Here is a 6,685-nt window from a genome sequence, read left to right as displayed (position 1 = left end):
CCTGAAACCCCAGAGAGTTGTTACCGGTCAGTGTAGACAATATGGAGTTAGATGAACCAAAGGGTCTGACTCAGATTAAGGCAACTTCTTATGTCCCTATCTTAGTAGTTTCATTCTCCAGCTGGAAGTGTTAGCACTATTTTAAAGAGTTCTTCTTCTCATAAACTGCATCATGTTTTAATCCTACCCTGAAATCAAATTCTTTAAGCACAACTCCCTCAGGGTAGGAAGCTTACTCTGAATACATTTCATTTGACGACCATGAACCTGCCTTCATTTTATTTTTATTTTTTTCATATTGGGAATGCATAATGCAAGCATCTCATCTTCTCAACAAGAAAGTAGGACATATTCCCCATTAGGATGAAAAGGAAGTAATAATAATAATAAAAATACACCTGAGGAAGCTGTAAAGCTTTAGTGCGGCAATGTCAGAAATGGAAGACGTTTCTCTAATAAGATTCATGTAAATACAAACGTAAACATAACTTGCTGTTAAAATCACATAAATGCAAAATGTGTGATGCAGGGTGAGAATTACAACAACAAAACCTATAAAAGTGATAATTCTGCTCTGCTCTTTGCCAGTTTCTGCCACCAGTATTTTCAGACGTGGCACAATAATTCACCGTTGCTTTCAAACATCAGCTAATTATGGGGGCATATTTGGCATAGTTGCAGTTTCTGCAGCTGTCCCTGTTGACATCAAAAGTGCAAATGAGACAGTGTTTTGAAGGTGATGGAAATCCACAGCATTGCTTAGCAACTGTAACAAGGTCTGGGGTGGTCAGCAGAGCTGGCCAAAAATTCCAGATAACAGCAGGGTTGCAGAACCTGCCTTATGCTGAGGGCTGCATTCCCTTCAGGGGTAACATCTTGCAGCAGCTTAGGTAGGGCTAGAGCCAAAAGTGGTGGGTGCGGCTGAAGACAGCACATAACGAAACATTGAAATTCACTCCTACAAGGTACGAAGGACCCCTGGACGGTTAAGTCCAGTCAAGGGCAACTATGGGGTGTGGCACTTATCTTGCTTTCAGGTCAAGGGAGCCAGCGTTTGTCCACAGACAGCTTTTCTGAGTCATGTGGCCACCATGACTAAACTGCTTCTGGCACGACAGGACACCATGCTGGAAACCAGAGTGCATGGAAACACCAATTACATTCCTGCCACAGTGGTACCTATTTATCTACTTGCACTGGTGTGCTTTCGAACTGCTAGGTTGGCAGGAGCTGGGACAGAGCAACAGGAGCTCACTCGGTCGTGGGGAATCAAACCGCTGACCTTCCAATAGGCAAGCCCACTCCTACAAGAGGCAATGATGGCCACCATCACTAGATGGCTATAAAGCTGAGACAAATCCAGGGAAGGTAAGTCGAGTCTCCATGATGGCTATGTTCTTCCTCCACAGTTGGAGGCAGTACGCCTCTGAATCTCAGTTGCTAGGAATCAGGAGGGCAGTTACCCTCAGGTCCTGACTGCAGGCTTCCAATGAGCATCTGCTTGGCCACTGAGAGAACAGCGTGTTGGACTAGATGGAGCCGGTTCCTATAGGGCTCATGTTCTGAGGAGAGTGGAGCCACAACTGACAGTGGATGAGACACCTGTCTGTCTCCCTTTTCATTCTCTGTCACCCCACGTTCTCTTCTGCTCTCTCTTCACCCCACCTCTTGCACCCCAACTTCTATCTCTCCTTATCTCTCTTGCTCCCCATGTCTCCCTCACTCATGAAAATAATTCTCCCACATGACAATTTGGAGTGGGAAGGGAGCCTTCCAGTGGGGCAGGAGAAAGCTACCTTCCTGCAAGCCTAACTGCCAGGCAGGGGTGATTTTCAGAGGGGTGGCAATTGATAAGGAAAAGGATAGGAAATGTTGCTGTGTGCTGAAATTCTCATTCCAAAATACCCATAACATTACAATTGGCTTAAAACTGGCTCCTATAGTTCTATCTTTATTTCTGTGCTGGAGGCATTTGGGGGTGCAGGGTCACAGCTGGAGAGGAGAGGACTCGCCCTCTTCCTTGGGCACTGAGATCCCCCACACAAAAATGCCCTCCTCCAGAACTTTCTTTTCAGCCAGAACTCAGTTCCAGCCATTGATGCCTGCTTGCACCCGCAGTTGAGGGAGCTGACGTTGCCCGTGATGTTGAAATATTCCATGTGTGATGTCCCAAAGCATTCTCCCTTGCACAATGCCGCAGGATATCCTGAGCTGCTAGATATTGAGGGGGCTCAGCCCCTCCTTAAAAACGGGGGCCCCCCAAAGTGCCTCCACCCCCCAGAAGCAGGTGCCCCTGGTTCCAGCACCTCTCAGGTGGGTGTCATTGCCATTCTAAGAGAATGCGGGAGGAGTTCATGGTGAGTTCCAGCACCTCTTTTCCTAGCAAACTAGCACCACCCTCCTCCAATAGCAATTAAACTTTTGAACACCTTCCACTGTCACTAATGGTATCCTCGCCAGCCCACACACCCAATTGCTATACAGCGGCAGAGCTTAAAGGGGGAGGTTTGCAACTGGAGGTTTGCAAGTGTAGGCTGTGCTTTGTGATACCCAGTGGTGAAGCTAAATGCTCCGCTACTGGGGTGGAGAGCAGGTGGGGCGGGGCTGGCGCCCCCCAGGGGCGTGGTGCACATCCCAGGGGCATAGTACGCCGCCTGTGAGGGCGTGACGCGTGTTCTGGGGGAGTGACGTGCTGCCTGTGGAGGCGTGATGCCTGGCGCGTGCGGGGTGCATAGTGTGTGTCAGGGGGGCCACCACAATGGCACCCTACCAGAATAGTGGTGCCAGGGGGTGGTCTGCTCCCTCCGCACCTCTGTTCCTCTGCCAGTGGTGATACCCTCGCCTCCCAAAAAATACCCCCAGGGGAAATTAGCAATTTGGGGGAAGCCAAAGCTGCTGATGCCTAACTGATATACACGAGGGGAAATGGGGATGAGGCCAAATCTAGTGCTACCTACCGTATTTCCCATTCCTGCCCTAAATGTCTGTCTGAATGGTATATAACTCCATTCAATACACAAATCACCTTCCTCTCTTCTTAAAGACAGTAAGCTCCCAGGGTGCCATGAATGTTCCCCTCAAAGTCTGTGGCCATTGGGTAGGGGTTGCTCCCACTGCACCTGCCCACCCCAGGAGCTGGCTGGGAACATTTCGACACTGCCAGGAAGTGCATTTGTATAATTCTGCTCTTCCTTTTGCCTGATTGAACTGAACCATCTTACAGGACCCTATCCTCCTCATCAGAGCTGACACTTTCCCTTTCTGACAAGCAACATCTCATGTGCTCCTGTCCTTGAGGAAAGACATGGCTTTGTCTGTAAAAGATTGCAGGTTCCATCTCTGGTATCTTCAGCTACAGCTGAAAAAGTGTTTCCACTCTCTTCTAGGAATGCTCAGGGTGTGTGTGTGTATTCTAGTGTGAACTGAACTGATCTGCACCTCCTTGATTTCACACTTCTCACAAAAAAAGAAGAAGCAAGAACAAGTGTCTACAAAATGTGTATCCTAGAATAAATTATGTTTAGAAATGCATATATTGACATTGATGCATATATCATGATGTATTTTGTGACAGAAGGCATAATAAAGCACATATTTAAATTCAAATTTTCATGCATTAAAAATAAATAAATCCACTGTTTAATGCAGAAACAGGAAAGAGTAGACTTGAATGCACACACAGAGAAGTGGTACGGTGTTGTATTCAGTGTTACTCCTACACAAAACAGACCATTTGAAAACAATGGACACAAATAACAGGTGCAATAATTTTAATAGGTCTACTCTATGTAGAATTGGATATAAAGCATGGACTGGAAATAGATTGATTCCTCCATCTCTCCTTCCCTAAGGGAAACCTTGGCCACATCCATACATTTAAAGGACACTTGTTTCACTTTAAAGTTCTGGCTTCCCCTTAATGAATCCTTGGAAAGCGGGTTCTCCATAGCAGAGAACACGTGTTGTGGTTGGGAAAGAACAGGCCACCCTGTAGTGACTAGGCAAATTTGGATGAGGTACCCAAGCCTCTAAATGGTTAATTGGGTTGCTGGGGGAACTTTATTGTAACCAATTTGGAGGAGGGGTCAGAGGGTTTAAATACTAGGGACAGACGTGAGACGTTCTCTTGGCCATTTTGCACCGGATCACCCGCCCTCCCTCCCTTTTTTAAGGGTGGTTCCTCACGTTCGCTTGACCTTGCTATGCCTGTCATGGGGTTGTTCGCCTTGGTGCAGGGGCCTGGTAGGAATTTTGCCATCTGGCTGATTGGCTGGTGCCATTTGGTTTTTGCCTAAGGTAAAGGTAAAGGTACCCCTGCCCGTACGGGCCAGTCTTGACAGACTCTGGGGTTGTGCGCCCATCTCACTCAAGAGGCCAGGGGCCAGCGCTGTCCGGAGACACTTCCGGGTCACGTGGCCAGCGTGACATCGCTGCTCTGGCGAGCCAGAGCCGCACACGGAAACGCCGTTTACCTTCCCGCTGGTAAGCGGTCCCTATTTATCTACTTGCACCTGGAGGTGCTTTCGAACTGCTAGGTTGGCAGGCGCTGGGACCGAGCAGCGGGAGCGCACCCCGCCGCAGGGATTCGAACCGCCGACCTTTCGATCGGCAAGCCCTAGGCGCTGAGGCTTTAACCCACAGCGCCACCTGCGTCCCTTGGTTTTTGCCTACTGCATAGCAAATCGTCACAACTTGTAAGGTTGGCGGTTAGGCATTGGTTAAATTGGTGCTTGGAGGGATAAGTGCCTATCCCTCCAAATGATGCGAAGGGAATTCCGTTAAAGGAATCCAGGGGCTTGCCATTCATTTCGTCCTTGTCCCCGGAGTCGGACTTGGGCCGTGCAAGCCCCATCGGAACATGAGGGTGAGAGGTGACGGACTGTTCCCCGGCCTCATTTTCTCACCCAATACTTGTTTCCCACGCTGGCTTCCGTTGGTGTCCGGAAGGGCCAGCTCTGTCCTTGAGGGCAAGGACAGATAGTCATAACCAATGCCTAAGCAACCACTCACATTTTTTGTATTTGAATAAAGTTGTGGCCAAAATTATGCCAAAAACCTTAAACAAAAATTCATGTGTGATGTGTGATTTTGTGGGTGGTGCTGTGGGACTCAACACGCAATTGTAATTTGTTAAGGGTCACCTAACAGTTCTCAGCTCTCGACAAATTACACTTAGAGATCCACTGCCAGCCAGTCTGCACTGGTAGACAATACTGAGCTACATGTATCAATGGTCTGATAAGAAGGTTCCCTACATTTCTATCCCTCCAAGAGTTTGCCAGGCAAAAATGCAGAGGCATTCTTTTAAAATAATGGATGCTAAGTAGAAGAAGGATAGGTAGCAAGAGGATGCCCTGTTGTGTTCATAAGGGCCCCTTATCATTAATAGGGATGGGGGTGGATTTGGTTGGTTACAAATTTTAATATGTGCCTATCTAATTTACACTTTGCAAAGCAGCCTGCAAATTGAAGCTTGGCTGGTCTCAGGAATTTGCACTTCTCCAAATTTCACGGCGCAATTATCCACCCCCCAAAAAATGGTTACAAAAATGTCTATGTTCATGGACAGTGTGGCTAAAAAAGACATCTGTGAAAATAGCATACAAAAAGACATTATATTTGGGGGAAATGCATAGAAAAATAAACTGAACTGCTAACAAATTGTCACGAGGAATTATTATTATTTTCATAGCAAACAGATGTGGATAAGTGGCAAACTGAAGTTAAGGGTGGGAAACTAAGAGGAAACAAAAATTAACAGATTCCATCATTCCTTTCCAAGGGCAGACCTTCATCTTGTACCTCCAGATATGACAATACTCTGAAGTATGGAGGGTCATTTCATGCCCCCAACCTCCCAATGCCTAAGCAAGCTATAGAGGGACACCATGCTGAGTCTGTCAGCATTGCTTGCTTACAGGACATGTTTACAGACCTGAATTTTACAGTAGACTGGTAAAGATGGACACGTAACAATGAACTGTGTGTCTTTTTTCCAAAAAGGATGGCTACCCAATGGTTGTTTCCAGCAGCTGAAGAAAATGAGATCTAACAGGGACTCATCTCCTTGACTGCCCAGTATTTAATAGAGACGGACACAGGAGCAGTGTGACAGCTCTGCCAGAGTCATGCTTTTTTCTCTGTTTGTCAGAAGTGTGTTGTGCATGTGACAGAAACAATCATGAGAGAAGCTGATGCCCTGTTTTCCAAATGTGCCGTGAAGGCTTCCGGCCTCCTATCAGTCAGGAGGAGCTCATCTGGTTCATAAGGTTCGAAACCAGCCTGACAAAAACCAGAAACCAAAGTGACAGGTGGAAGGAGTAGCAGGTCTGGCTAATTTCAATATGAGCTTCAATATCTGAGTCTCTGTGCCTCCCATCAGCTCCAGCCAGCATGGTGAATGAAAGATCCCAAACCTCTCAGCAGTGTGTATATGAACATACATGAGTGCTGGCTGTGCACATGTGAGTTCAGGTAGAAGAGTTTGGATTTGATATCCCGCTTTATCACTACCCAAAGGAGTCTCAAAGAGACTAACAATCTCCTTTCCCTTCCTCCCCCACAACAAACACTCTGTGAGGTGATTGGGGCTGAGAGACTTCAGAGAAGTGTGACTAGCCCAAGGTCACCCAGCAGCTGCATGTGGAGGAGCGAACCCGGTTCACCAGATTACGAGTCCACCGCT

At 47.3% G+C, this 6,685-nt stretch overlaps 1 long non-coding RNA gene across 1 annotated transcript; it reads left to right on the top strand.

Annotated features, from left to right (window-relative positions):
* Positions 1-2,181: 2,181 nt before the first annotated feature.
* On the top strand, positions 2,182-6,422 carry LOC307203982. The gene is made up of 2 exons (XR_013833416.1): positions 2,182-2,313; positions 5,788-6,422. It is a non-coding gene; the product is annotated as an uncharacterized lncRNA (long non-coding RNA).
* The last annotated feature ends 263 nt before the right edge of the window (positions 6,423-6,685 follow it).

This window comes from Podarcis cretensis (assembly GCF_951804945.1).
Source record: "Podarcis cretensis genome assembly, chromosome: 15".
NCBI lineage: Eukaryota > Metazoa > Chordata > Lepidosauria > Squamata > Lacertidae > Podarcis > Podarcis cretensis.
Note: the sequence above shows the minus strand (reverse complement) of the source record. Positions and strands in the feature narration are given on the sequence as shown.